The following is a 15585-nucleotide window of genomic DNA, read 5'->3' as shown; positions in this document are numbered from 1 at the left end:
AAGCTGTTGATAATGTTACCCCTGATAAAGTTTCCTGGAAAACCTCAGCCAACAAATGGAGAGGGAAAGCTCCACGCATATTAATTCCAATTGTCAGATCCCTCCACTGGGGGAAAGGGGCAATCTGGCGGGCAGGCCCGGCTGCCCCTCCATTCACTGAGTGGCATTTTACACAACTAATGAAAAAGAAATCCATTGTGCTGATCATATGCATAGATTTCGCTCTATAATAACGAGGAAATAGAAATATTCATAATAAAAGTAAAGGTCACTTGCTGCTGCCGCTAAGCTTCCTAAGCTGCGATCTTTGCAAAAGCAGTTGTCAGGTTAGAACGATAAAATAGAAAAAAGGTTGGGGACGCCAAGTTTCAACCCCGCGGCGGCTGAGAGGTGCGAAACTGCAACCAGGCGCTAGAACTCCATACTGTAGCCCCGTGGTCATGTTTGATCTCTCTCATACAGCAAACAATATATGTCTGTTCAAAGATGGATCTAACAGGTTAGCCTCCTGCAGTGTTCAATGGAGAGGTTAAAGGTCACTCAAATAGTGGTGATGAACACAGTTCTCTCTCTGACGTACAGTACCAAAGCTAGTGTTTGCATTCTTCGGGGATTTGACGAGTCTAGTTAATAAAATACATGGAAATATGAACAGCCGCCTCGCCTCTCTTCAGCACACCCAACCTGCCTATCTTTGTATGTAGGTCACCTGGGCTTCTTCAGGCATATGAGCAGCAGAGTATAGGGCTGGAGAGAAGCATATCTCACCTCTGAACGACATTCACAGCATTATTATTGCCCGCTGCGACTTCCACACTGAGCCCCGTCCTTATATGCATCGTACGTTGGCATTTATTAGTGCCATGCACTAAGTACAGGCCATGTTATTGAATTTGAATATCAGCTCCTAGCCACATTCGCAGGCCCTGGAAATATATTAAGATGAAGCAATCTCATTTAATAACACCCAAACTAATAAAAGGAGAGCAGATTGGAAATTAAATTTATGAATATTGCTCGGCAGCAGGAGTTATCCAAAAAAGCCCAGCTTGATCTGTCAGATATTTCTCGAGCTGTAATTTCCGACTCCTTCCCGACGAGTGTTGCGTTGAGGCAGCTGGTACGTTTCGGCCCTTTCGCGCTTGGTCAAAAGTAGAAAGCCGTGGTGACGGCTACTTCCGTCCGCACAGCAAAGATGTGATTATTATTCTCCGTGTGGCGACACATCATAAACATAACTGGCTGTATACCGGATGGGGTTGTGATCAATCATAGGACAACATTCTGATGCCCATATACTGTACTCCGCCTTTGTTTAGCATGTTGTTCAGTTATGGAAAGCATCATTTCTGCTCTCTTGTTGAGCTGAATGTGTACATCCTGGATACAATAGGAAAGCACTAACAACATAAAAAGTTATCTTAAGCCAATGACAAAATTTAAATAATGTACCGGCCATTTGAAAAGGCGCTTTCCTGTTTAAAATAAACAAAAAAACATCTTGAAACCAGCTTTCTCGAGGTGGCATTCATCCAACAGCACTCATATCAGTCTGTGCCAGAGCTCAAATTATGGATCGCCACTTCGTCACTTTACTGACTCCGCTTCACGCGAGCCTGTAATGTCCCATCTTGTGTCGTTGATGGACAACATTCTGTTGGTCAATGTTTCACTCTTGTGTGCGTGTTGCAGCAGCCTTTTGCCAAGACACCCATCGGGCCCGGTCCATCTGCGTGTAAATGTTGACTCCCGTTGGAGCTGTGACTGTCACTCATTGCCGAGTCGCTGTCGTGCCAGGCATTGATCGCTACATATTTCTTGCTCTGTACTTCCCAAACCTTCATCAACAGATGCAGCTGCAGAATTGATTAGCGGCAAGTCAATGACCAAATCTCTTTGGAAACATTCTTTATTTATGTGTGTGTTTATGTGGATAGCTTAGAGGGCCATTAGCAAGATTACCTTTGAGGCTTGGCTGAACAACAGATGTTCAAGGACGACTCAATCAATTTGACTTACAAGAGGCTGCAGTTGCCGCAAACAAGTGATAAGTCTGCGGTGGGAGGGGGGGTTAAATAAAAACAGTACACTGGTAATACACAGGTGAAGCAGAATAACAGCAGAATTAGACTGACAGTAGATCCATTCTTGAGAGAAAGATTTACGGCAGGTTTTCGGAGACTAGAACACACAGTTAAGGAATTAAAAATCGTCTTTAAGATTGCAAAATAATCCAAAGATGTTCCTGTGTGGGTTTGACTATCGGCGGCTCTAAGATCATTCAATTTATTGCTTCTAGAAGATAAGTGTACACTTTAATGCACCTTGTATTTGTCATATACAAATACAGGTAATCATTTTTTATTTAAGTTACCTTTACTGCAGAACTATATATCATATTTATGTGCTTGGGTCTATGCTGAACATAATTTAGCTCAGTCATAAACAAACAAAGTTAGTTTGGCTAATTAATATGATGAATACATATTTTACAAAACATGTTTACTCAATGTAATTCAGCCCAAGCAAAACTGAATGGCTGATTCAATAAAAGCAACGCCTGCCTCCAGAAAGGCCCGTTTTAATTTGTGCAGAGTGGTGCATTTAATTATACAAGCATCTATATTGAATTCAAATTAATGTTTGCTATGGATATTCTTATTATATTCAAATAATCTCGATTCAGCACAAAATGTATTATTTCTCAGAGAAGATCATGTTCTTTCATTCTTTTCAATTTTCCCCTTTCCTCTCATGAATCAAAAAGTGAATAAATGTGTTGCAGAGACTCACAATCTGCCTTTCAAGCCAATGCTTATGCTTCCTTATCTGCAAACTTATTAAAATTAAGTCAGAACACAAAATGGTATTTAAAAAGTTTAAGTGAAACAATTTGCATTGGGAGTGTGTGAAAATGCTAATGCATTCTTTCACTAAGCCTCACAATCACTGTCATCCATTTCGAGCGCTGATTGTTTTCCACATGGATGCCTTCATTCATTATTGCAAAATTATAAACATAAAGAAGATCTCTGTATTAATATTTCAGCTTTTTGTAAAAGCTCAATCAACCATAATGTTCTAATTTTTTCTCTGTGAACCTCATTTTATATTATCTCACTACTCAAGGAAAGGATGTCCCAAAAGGGATTTATTTCATTTATTAGGATTATTGAATTAAATTAAACTAGACACTTACCGCAAGCCGAACAGAGGTACCTTATCCACTTAAAAGGTAGGCCTGCTCTTCGCTGCTATTTAGGCAAACACATTAGGCAGCAAATGCCTTTTGTTGGCTGAGCCGAGGTTACTGCATAATTCATTTGTTCATTAAGAAAAAGCATCGAAAGAGCTTGAGGTAAGTGGAAAAGGTCATGTATTGAATGGATCTTTAATTAAGCTACTTTACAATTACAGTTACACAACTGATGACATATGCATCATGTTTGTTTAAATGTAGAATGAATGTGAGAAAAGACATAAGTATGGGGGGAAAAAAATAAGCGGCTGAAGTTGATTTAATCCAAATATTTTTAAATTAAATATAATAACCGCCAAACCATTTTTTAATATCAGAGATGTTACTGAGTGTGTGAATATAATGTGCATACTCTTATTTATTTTCTCTCTTTTACATGCAGAAATTGCATATCCTGTCCATAAAATACTGGTTTCCAACACGAGTCTGGGGAGCGTCTCCAGACCCTGTCTGTTATTCTCGTGTCCAGCAGCAGATGGCAGGCTGTTTCCACGAATGAACCGTCTTGCCTCGACGCAGACACATGCTGAACTTCTGTGCCCCTGCCGCTGTGATGTTGGCTTCCCAGATCTTGCTGCTCTTGCCTGTGAAATGCATTCCCATTAAATCGGCATTTTTAAAGCCAACACCAGTGCTATAACAATCATCTCCCCAAAGCCAAACCTCCACACCCGGGAGCTCGGCACTGCCACACAGGCAGACATGTGGCGGCTGCTGCCACAAACAAAGGCCCCGTACCCTCCTCCCCATTCCTCTTCCCTAAGCTTCCACATGGTTACAGGCCGGCCTGCCAGGGGCAATTACACCCACAGCCCAGTGTGTGAGGTCTCACAGAGACCCCAATCACCACTAACAAGATCAAGGCTAACTCCCTATCACATGCACAGCGTACAAACACACATACACCTGCATGTGTGTACGCAAACAGCCTGTCCCCTCCCTCTTGAACCAACCTCTCTTTCTCACTCACTCACTCTCTCTCTCTCTCTCTCTCGCTCTCTCTCTGCCTGGCACGCTCCGAAATCATAACACATTTTGAGTGGCTGTGGAAAGTATATGGCTTTTTTAAGAGCAACAAAAATAACAGGGTGACAATCATGCTGTCAGACGCGGCTGTCTCATTTCACTGTATGTCATTAAGTTCAGGACTTTGTCTTGGTGACACTGCGGCAGAAATACATCAACATATTTCATTGTTACACGCGAAACATTTATATTTAAAGAACAGTCGCATGATTAGCTGTCGCCGAAGAAGACAATGGTCACCCATGCGGAGTGGGGCTTAATTTTAGCCGCACTTGCTTGTGAAAAAGTATTTAAAAATGCACATTATTTCCCTCCGATATATATATAGAGCATCTGATCTGCCCATCAAATATTTGTGCCGCTCCCTGTTTGTAAAGGCCATTTGTCTAAACCCTGTGCAACCAGCTGATGGAGTTGGTGTCACTTTTTCCAAACATGATATGTATCTGATTTTGAAAGGACACTCTTCATTTGTTGCAGCTCAACATTCACCGTTGATGACGATGGCATACATTTTATCCTCCTTATCAGATCCCGGCAGCTGAATGAGTGACCGTTGAGAGAAACTGTACCTCTGTGCCCTGATACGGCCGTCAATACCCACGAGGCCGTGTGTCATGCGGAAAACAGCCTGAGCGGAGGTTCACATGCCTCCTATGATACCTCAGTGAGAGCCCATGCTTCATGTCCTCACACCAAGCGCTGATGTGACAGCTTGCTAAATAATTTGTGCTTCTTTACCAGGGTCATTGGATAGAGAATCTGGTTGTTAAATAATTAATCAAGACACAATCTAAGCAGCCGACTTCTGTTTCCCCTTCGTTTCAGCCAGATTGTCTGCCGCTGTCCCCCGCAATTCACACTAACTTGCCGTCTAATTCGTCTGGATTGAAACCTCTATTAGAATATTTTTGTCGGCAGACTGGTGCTAGGAAGAGCATGTCCTGAGCGTGACCCACAGGATCTCGAAAAAGAAAACCACACGGCCGCAGAATCTATTTTCATTTTGTGGATAAAAATAAAACAAAAGCCTATTACCACCATGGCTTTGTTTAGCTACATAATTGCTTTTCATTATTCAGTGCACAATTGATACCCACAGTGTAGGTTGAAAGAGGCACAGTTGTTCGCGTGCGGCTGGAAATGAGATCTTTTATTGATACTGCTGCTGTGTCTCAGATCTGATTCCTACAAATGCTGAGTGATAAAACTGGAGCCTGATTGTCTGTCTGTCTCTGAGAATACTAATGCCACTCTTCAGATTGTTAGATGGGCTTATGGTAGCCTAGAGGTTGGAGAAGCAGACTTGTTACGGAAGGATTTCCCACTGACTCAAACTGGCTGCAAAATCTGGGGCAGGCAAGAACAAATGATGCGAATCATGAATCTCACTTTGAAGAAATTGTTCAGCATTTTGGAAAATAAGTTAATTTGCGTTCTAGCGGAGAGGAGGAGATCAATACTACACTCGTTACTGTAAATATAAGGCTACCACTAGCAGCTGGTTAGCTTATCTTCGCACAAAGATTGAAAATTGAGGGAACCAGCAAGCTACGGCTTTTTCCTGATGTAACCAGTGCAACTATGACAAAATTGCCATTTTACGGGATGTTATATACCGGACTATTTCTTGCAAATTATCAATTTTACACTTCTTGGTAATAAGTGAGATTTTATTACCTACAGACAGAGCCCCTCTAGTAGTTTCCCCCTATTTACAGTCTTTGTGCTAAGCTAAGCTAACCAACCGCTGTCTGTAGCACATTTACCGTGAAAAGTGTGGCCTTCTCATATAACTCATTGTGTAAAAGAACATGTTTATTACTCAAAATGCGAGAAAGGCATTGATGTTTCCAGTAATGCTATATTCTTTGGCCTTTTTCTTATTTTTTATTAAATGAAAAAATGTGAATCCAGATGTCTATAAAATACAGACAAATATATTACATTTCACTGACACTTTGATCCAAAGCGAGTTACATTTTTTGCTCAATACACCGTAGACACAGCAACAGGGAGCAATTCTGGGTTAAGAGTCTTGCTCAAGAACACATCAACGTGGATTAGCAGAGCCAGGGCTCGTACCACCGACCCTCTGATTATAAGACTCTAATGCTAACCACTGAGCAGCAGTTACTCTTCAAAATACTCATAGTATCTCAAGTGCTTATGCATTGAGTGTGACATGGCCCCAGAGGGAATGACACTTTCAAAATCTGTCAATGTTAGTGGCATGTTAGTGAAATCGCCATTGGGAAATCAAACATCAATAGCCAGACCTGTGTCAACAAGGCTTAGCTCCATCATATTGGACCCGAGAACCAAGACTATTCTTGTGTGTGCATTTCTCAACTACTTTCCCATTGTTGTGAATCCCACCCACACGTAGAGCTGGCCCATGTGCACATCACTGATAGCCCTTCCACATGTATTTAAATCCAAACATTGATGTACTCTCTTTAGCTTTCTTGAGGAGAAGTGGTGTATGACTAGGCCTGTTAATTCAGGATGATAAACCAACATGGTTGCCAGGGTCCTCACGCCCTTCGGAGTAGGCATGAGGGATAGGGCAATAAGTCTGAGGCGCACAGTAAGAAGGACAGTAAGATATAGGGCTCTTTAAAAAAGTACACCAAGACAGTAAGAATGACACTTAGCCCTTAATCATCTCCGTGTCTGCAGGGATCCCCTGTACTTTTGTGTCTATTGCAGATAATGGTCTTTCCTTACTTGACAGCATGTCTTTGTCGAGCCAGAGCTCTGTAACCAATGCTTAAGTGTATCAGGGTGACAAAGCGTTGCTAGATTCGGTGGTGTCACGGCTCATCATATAGAGACACTGCTGACAGCTGTGGTGTTAAGACAGGGAGGCTGTTGAATGAAGTCAGAATAGATTCTAGTCGGTAGACCCAACTTCCATAACAATGCCTTCCCTACAGATCATTCTGTAACATGCAATCCAACAACACCAGCTGGAACCACTGGAAGACGGGGAGGGGAAGTAATGGAAATCTGAAAAAAAACTAAATTGTGCTTCAGTTATTGGAACTTGTGGATGCTTATGCTGCAGGAGAAGAAACAGAGACAAAAGAAGTACAAGAATGACAATGTTTTTTTGTGGGAAAGATCTCACATGTGCTATTTTGGCTGGCAGGCAGTCCAAGTGTGCTAGCTCCTTTCTCAGAAAAACTGGGAGGGAAAAGTTCCTGCCATCAGATATAAGCGCACCACCTTTAATCTGTCCAATCCCATCAGTCCTAAGAGCCTGTTGGGGAAGACACACTTCTTACCAAGTTCTCCACCAGTTCTATTCTGACTTCATTCTTATCATTGTCTTAACACCACAGCTGTCAGCAGTGTCACTCTATGATGAGCCGTGACACCACCGAATCTAGCAACACTTTGTCACCCTGATACCGTGATAGCATTGGACTTCCTGTTTGTTAAAAACAACACAGACAAATTGCATAATGACAAATGGTGGCCCAAACATCTCAGCGTGCCGTCCTGGGACCTCAAATTCAGCAGCAACTAATTTAGCCTCAACCCCAAAACAAGTAGAACAACATGACAATGACGTGAAGGCTTTGTCTGTTTCCACACCACTCTGAGGTTTGGCTAGATGTGAAGAGAAATATACTCAGAGTTTTTATAGAGTTTTCAGACTCATTGCATTCAACATTTTAGCCTACCTTTGTGCATTTAGGTGATTTGTCCAAACTGAGGGGACAGCACTCAGCACCGGATTCCAGCGTTTAGGCTGCTGATCAAGATCCTGGAATAGATTACTGTCATCCTCTATTAGAGGTTAAGAAGAAATAATGTTAAAGAATGATGTTCTCAGTCATCTTTCCATCCAGCTGTATCAAATGATACAGTCTTGCCGTGTATTATGCTGTTGGTATCTTGAAACTTATCCTTTTCCAAAACCTACTTATCCTATAAAAGATCAATGGAAACATGAAGAGGCCAGTCCATAATTCTTTCCATATCGCATACTATTAAGTGTTTCATGTTGCCGAATGATAAAATGTTTGGACATCGTGCAATCGTTGTTGTAAACTATTTTCTTGGGTGTTCATGCCATCCATAATTTCTCAAAAGATTGTTACCTTTCATGTCTGTGTGTTAAATAATAAGTGAAAGCGAGGAGGCAATTAGCCTAGCATAGCATAAAGACTGGCAGCGAGGGGGAACAGCTAGCTTGTCTTGCTCCAAAACAAATGAGATACAAATGCTGACTGAGCTTGCTGGTAGGCAGATTTTTGAGTTTACTTCCGCTCTTCCAGTCTTTATAATCCGTTTAGCTAACGGTCTTTTGACTCCAGCTCTCACGCACTTTGCAATAATGTGATAACATTGTTCTAGCGCTCACTTCAAAATGATAGATGTGCTACATTATTAATCAACATAGGTTTTGTCTCTCTGGATGACAGTTTTAGTTCAATGCCTGAAATTCCGAAGCTCCCTATGTTTGACATTTTTTATAAATTTTCCTTGATTGAGACCTTGGTCCCTGGTTACGTGGCAACAATACATCAGTATGAGCTTCTCCTTAGCACACAGCACCAGGAGCTCCATAACACAAGCCATTCGTTGTCATGCCTGTTTAAACGAGCCTCTGTAATGACGGTGCTGAGCGTGTACTTATATTTGGCTGCTCAACATTGTCGCTGAACTGTAATGAATGTTGTGGAAATCTATTTCATCCCCCGACCATTAGCAGGCTGTGAACATTCTATAATTCCAGAGCGGGTCTCATTTTCCAGGCCTCTGATCATACTAAGCAGTGGGCACCTAATTCGCTCAATGAAATGGGGCTCGTGATTACTGAGGCAGAGATTTGATATATCACGGAAAATTAGGTCGATATTAATAAATTAGCCATCCCACTGAATAGTCCACATATGCTTATGCTGGGGGAGGGGCCGTTCTGCCTGTGGGAGGTCTAGTTATTTTAATATGTGTATTAAAGGATGGGGATGAGTGGCGGAGGAGGAGGTGTGGAGTGGGTTAGCTCGAGGGTGTCCCCACCCGAATACAGTGTGCAGGCACTTCCTCGTTGCTCAGTGGCTTTGGAGTTCTTGTAAACAGGAGCGATTAAGGCTCCAGCTTTATCTCCAGTCATCTTTACGGACTGCACAATCTCCACATCAAAATAATCTATATTCATCTGTTCCTGGACCTCCCAAAAAGCCAGCGGGCCTTCCACTGGCACACGGCAACTTGTCACACAGTGCACGAGTAAATAAATTATGAGTTAGTACATTTTCACCATGTAGCACAGGGTGTATTTTACTTTTACGGCAGCATATTTTGCTCATGATGGAGGGCGAGCGCGAGGAAAGTCGAAATGCCTCCATAAATCATTCCTTGCGTTCTACCTCAAAAATAGTGCTCACATGATAAATGCGAGTTTACTGGAAGCATTTTAACTCTGAACAATGAGTCTGTGTGTGTGTGTCTGTGTGTGACAAATCTGGAAGCATTTTATGGTCAGCCACAGAGGCCTCTGTGATTGGACAAGCTATGTCACTCCTGGTCTTAAAAGGCTTTGCACAACAGCGAGGGCATCCGCGAGTCATCCCGCCATTTGTGGGAAAAGACATTCCACAGGATTCACCACGCAATTCGTATTTATTCAAACTGCTTATTCTATCTGCAGGCTGTTGCAGGCACATGATTCAGCTCGGTAATTTGTGATTGTGGTCTATAATCAATACCCATGGCTTTCTGGAGCTTCACACTGACTAATCTGGAAATGGATTTGTCGGTGTTACAGGCCAATAGCTCTGAATCACATCACTAACGCTTTGATGTGTGTATATTACAGTATTGTGACTCAGGCACTCAGGGGAACCACAGTTTGTGAACTGTGAACTTCATTATTTTAGCTAACAGGGGCATAGGTTGCACACTCGCTCGCTTTACCTCAGCGATAACTAGATTTGCATTCCCATCTACTATCTCCAAGACTTTGATTGGAGAAGATTTAGATTGAATCTCTTCTGGTCACTTAGAGACACAGTGCAAGTCAATAGTTCCATCAATTCTTTCTATTCTCTCACCTCCTCTTAAAAAACCTCACATCATTGGAATCCTTTAAATCAAATATCTTATCCTCTTGCTATTTACTCTCTGATTGTCTTTCTTTGCACATATATTAAATCACACACACACATGTAAATCACATGCAGTGCAGTGTGTAGGATTTGACGGTATCTAGTGGCGAGGTTACAGATTCCAACCAACTGAAACTTCATCCATGTGCCAAGCGTGTGGGAGAAATCCATTGACCGCTTTTGCGGAGCTATAATTGCAGATGTGTTTTGGATCTCACTTCCCACTAGAGTCTGGAATTGCAGGAAATGTCGTCACAAACACTATACTGCAAATGCAGTGAGCCATTGTGTTTGTAGTTTAACCTTCCAAATGATTACTTTCAGTAATAATCGTTATTATTTGAAAATCAAGGGGGCACTTTGGCTCAAACCATTACAATCTCATGAGGTATTGTTATGAGGTTTAATTCGAATGTATGATTGATTTAAGCTTATTTTGCGTAATACAGAATTTGCAATGGATGAGAGCAAAAGTAAAATACTGACGATAATTTCAAAGTAAGTAAAACCTGTAGTTGAATAGGTTCACACACTTGATTCAATGTAATGGACAGTGAAACAACTTCCAAATGACAATAAAACAACAAAAAATGTTGACATAGCTTTAATGTTATCTTACAAAGTAAATTTTAGTCTGATAGTCGGTCAACTTTTCCCCCCTCAACTCAACTGACAATATAAAACAACAATATACTACAAAGGACTTCAGGGTACATACAGTATATGATTATGTAATGTATTAAATGAGAAAGAAGAACAGATAAAATACAGAGAGTACATTTAAAGTCATTTTTAAAGATGGTTTTGAAATGAAAAAACACTTCGACAATATGTTTACATATAAACATTCATATACAAGTGTATTCTGGGGGAGGGGGTAGGAGGTTGGGTTGTTCTAAGCTATGAGAAAGGCGAGCAGGGCTCCAAGGATTCTTCATATCATCACATTGCTCCTTCTGTATTTCACGAAAACCCATTCCAAACAACCCCCCCCCCCCCTCTCCACATTCAAGATAAATATGAAACCAAAAGGAGAAATTCATGCTTGAAGCGAGGAACTAATCTCCCTCCTGCCTGTTTCACTCCTCTGTGTTTAATTGATAGAAATTGCACGCATCAAAGAAAACGCACACTGAGATTTAATGGGCATAAAATGGACATTAGCATTTTAAAGAGGTGGATTAACACATTAATCCGGGCAATTTTCATCCAGCACTTCCAATGAGATCGTCACAGCGCGCGGGCTCCTAATGGAGCTTAACTGGCTTTCTGCTTTAGTGCTGCTCTGAGGGATAACAGCAAAACTTTTAGTTTTTGGAGAGGGGAAACGAAGGGGCTTAATTTGTGTGATGGCTCTCTCAGAACTGAGCTTTTACTTCCAAGCGAGCAGACGTCCACATGACACATTACACAAGTTGCACCAGTGCCACGGGTGCTCTCTGAGACACTGCAGAGGGTTTCAGATGGTGAAACTGCCCGTGCTCGAATTGCAGTAATCAAAGGGGCTGTTGTTGGATGAACAGCACGGAGTTGACTTTTCATCCACGCTGAACATATGTGGTTTTGCAAGGAGAGACACACTGGCTTGTTAAGCACATGCGCTGTACATACAATAGAAGTGAGTACATGATTTTACCATAATGTGGGGACGCTTGCATTGCGATCAAAGCGCGTCCAATGTGCTCACCATCCACCCAGATGAAACTCATTTGGCCTGATCCTCTGTGCATCGCGTCTACAGATGCACGTCGGGTTGAGACTCCCACACCAATCCCCAAAGGAAGAAGTACGTCTGTGGATTGTTATTGCACACAACTCGTCAAAACCAGAGGAAGGAAGTGGCTGCCAGTTGGTCCCAGAGGAGCGTTGGCTGTGTTTCATGTGTGAGGGACGAACTCATGATGAGCACACACACACACACACACACATGCACACAGAAACATGTTCGCACACACGTCGCACCAGCGCAAGCCATCATTAGTGACACGAACCCTCAGCGGCGGTGTTTAGACTACACTGAGCTCTCTTGATGCAATGTGTCCCCTACAATGGTACGCACTTTCATTTCCATCCCCGTACGGCTGCTCCCCCCTTTTGTTCGAGTCATTTACACCGCAGTTTATGCACACACAACATGTAAGCCCGCTGTACCTCCATGCAAAGAGAATGTAATGTAGGTCATCAAACAGCCGACTGGGAGAGTGCTGTTGTTTGCGAGCGGCGAGGCAGCCTCCAGAGTAAAGGACTGATGTGAAAGCAGGGGTGTAGAAAAAACAACAGAGGCAAAGAAACACAATGGAACAAACAAAAGCTTCTTCGACAAACTGTTAAAACGTAGAGTGCGTCTGTTTTGGGTGTTGTCAGCGGTGGGGTAGAGATACGGAAATACAGAAACACTGCTTTCTCTCACTCCCTCTCCTCCTACCTAATGCGCTCTGGTGAATAGTTTATGCTACGTACCTTCACCTCCGTACTTTCTGTCCCATTATCGCTCCAACATGAGATTGCACTCAAGCCAATGTTGGAATTTTTTATAACATGGATTGTGAAACTGAAACACTGTTTTGAATTAATAAACAACACAGTCTGGAGCTTTTAGAGCGGAATCCACCCTTTTTCCCCGCTGCACGCTGTTTTATTAGTAATATTACTTTTCATCCGTGGCCTGTTGTCCAGTTCCATGTGAGTAATATCAGGGAAAGCTCTCAGCTTCTTGGATGCGATCTGAGATGGGTGTCTCCTGTAACGTGCTCTGGCAGGGCACTGTGATTTGAGAAACCCTTGAATCTGCAACACGAGTGACATCTGAAAGGACGGGCTACACTTAAGGCCCGGTGTCACCATTCTCTCTCCGCTACCTTTGTCTGAAAGCCATGCAGCAACATCTCCATACACACAGGTGCTGTGCTATAAGTGTTCGAGTCACGCTCTGGCCTAGATCGGGAGCAGGAGTGGATACACAACATTCTCCTCTAGTGAGAAATCTTTCACTGCAGTCGACACGGATTAAAAAAAGACTCTTTTGCCAGCCGTAAATGTATGTCCGTTTTATAAAGCTCTTGTCGCAGAGCCACAGCCCCGCACTTTACCGGACAAATAAAGTAACTCAATCAGCCTTTCATTCCCAACACATGTTTACCAGATTAGGAAAAATAGACCCCTTCGACCTCATGTGTGAGAGATAATATTCACATTCCAAGAGTAACCACTATGTCATGGACAGCAGTTTCCCGCCAGACAATAAAACAAGCAAATGCCCTATATAAGCTGATCCAAGATGTCGGGACCAACAAAAACTCTACCCACCTTCTCCCGAGCACAAATATAACCTGGCTGAATCTTTTGTTTTCACCCGTTCAAAGGACTCCCTGAATGCAAACACAACTTAAGTGATGTTCGAACCTTGAAATACAAATGTTCCAAATGAAAGAAGTGGTCTGGTATGGATTTGATACAGGAGAGAAATAAAACATTCACACACACAGGAAGATGTGCAGCAGGGGGCTAACTATGGCCAGTATTTGAAACACCATCAAAGATCTGGTCTTTTCTTCATCCTTTGAGAATAATTACACTTACTGTTTCTGCTGCTCAGTCTGATTCATGTTAGCAGCTTGAGAGACAGCCAAGGCACTTGGATGAAAAGGACAGAAATTTATAGTGCAACGCTTGTCTTCTCATTTGCCTTGGCCAGGCTTTCGACAGCCTCAAAAAGCTGGTAAGCTCAGATACTTTGAACCGTATGATAAGGATCAGCTCAAGTCAGACAGACGCTATGCTAAGAAGAATCCAATTTTACATAAGGGCTTTCAAAGAAGTGCGACATCCCTAATTGAATATAGAGTGGCCCGATCAAGGGATCAAAGCAGGATGCTTGCAAAGTTAATGAAAATAAATAAAGCGAAAAAAGTGTATTTTCCTTTCGTGACAGATGGGTTTAAAAAGATGCTGTTTTATCCTTCGTGCTGAGACCTGTCTTTTAATACGGATCATAATGAGGGGTTTCCTTTAAAAAAAAAGAATCACAAGCCTGCGAACAGGACAGAATTTGATTAGGACAGCCAGCTCTGTTCGTGTGCATGTGTAAGGATGTGAGTGCGTGGAATAGATCCATCCATTCCTGATGTGGCTCCCAGCAGTCGACAGCTCTGCCAACCGTTGTCATTTTCTGGCAGCCAGATTACTCTTGGGGTGGCATTTTCACAGTTGTCAAGTGAGGATTTAATGGCCAATTATCCTCAGATAAATATATCTCTGCTGAGGAGAGGGAGCCGTCCTAGGAGTGGGAGACTATCGCTTCTAATTGTGGGCTAAAGAAAGAGGGAAACATGTCCGGTCAAAGCCTCAAGAGACTGGCCGACTCCCTCTATCCCAGTACTGCTACTTCATCATCACCCAAGAAGGCAGTTGAATCGCTCAAAATAAAATCAACAGTACTGTAAATCACGCATTACACTTACAGCACAAAGTAGACACACCATCGTTAAACTGGGTGTCGCTATCCTCACATTAACCAGAGCTGTGCTGTCAATACCTTTTTTCCCCCCCACTGGTGTTCATGACAGGAGAGGAAATTGCTCACTGAGGAGACTGTTTAGGCCAGTGGGATGACTGAAACACAAGCATGATGGGATGGAAGGAAAACACTGAAAACTGAAGCACCTCGCTGTTCGGTTCCAGAGGGGACGTCAAGGAAAACACTATTAGATGACAAGCAACACAGTAATGTTAACATTGGCGTGAAGGTCATTCACTTGATGACTTTAAATGTAGTAATTCTGGAATAAAACATGTAATTAAATCATCAACCATTCATGTCAGCTTTCAAACTTGGAAATTCATATTTCAAATTGTTGCTATAAATTTACATTCACATTTACACAGCTGACACTTTGGCTGCAGAGTCAACACTTTTACAAGCATTTAGTGGAACGACAAGACCAAAGAGGGACGCACCTGATCATGGCAATTTGTGGAAAACCCAACTATGTCCTTCCTGCAACTTCTTCCTCACTGAGATCATCAGTAGTAACTATACTATAGACTCCGGCTTTTACTGGAATGGAGTAAAGTTTTGCTCCTGAGGTGTCAAAGACCGAAACTGGCTGGCTTCAGGCTTGAGCATTATACAGACATACGTCTCTGTTGCGGGCAGCTTAGCTGTGTGTAGATGTCAAT

This window comes from Clinocottus analis, unplaced genomic scaffold (assembly GCF_023055335.1).
Source record: "Clinocottus analis isolate CAN_PGR_092001 unplaced genomic scaffold, fCliAna1.0.p SCAF_1, whole genome shotgun sequence".
NCBI classification, from domain to species: domain Eukaryota; kingdom Metazoa; phylum Chordata; class Actinopteri; order Perciformes; family Cottidae; genus Clinocottus; species Clinocottus analis.
Note: the sequence above shows the minus strand (reverse complement) of the source record.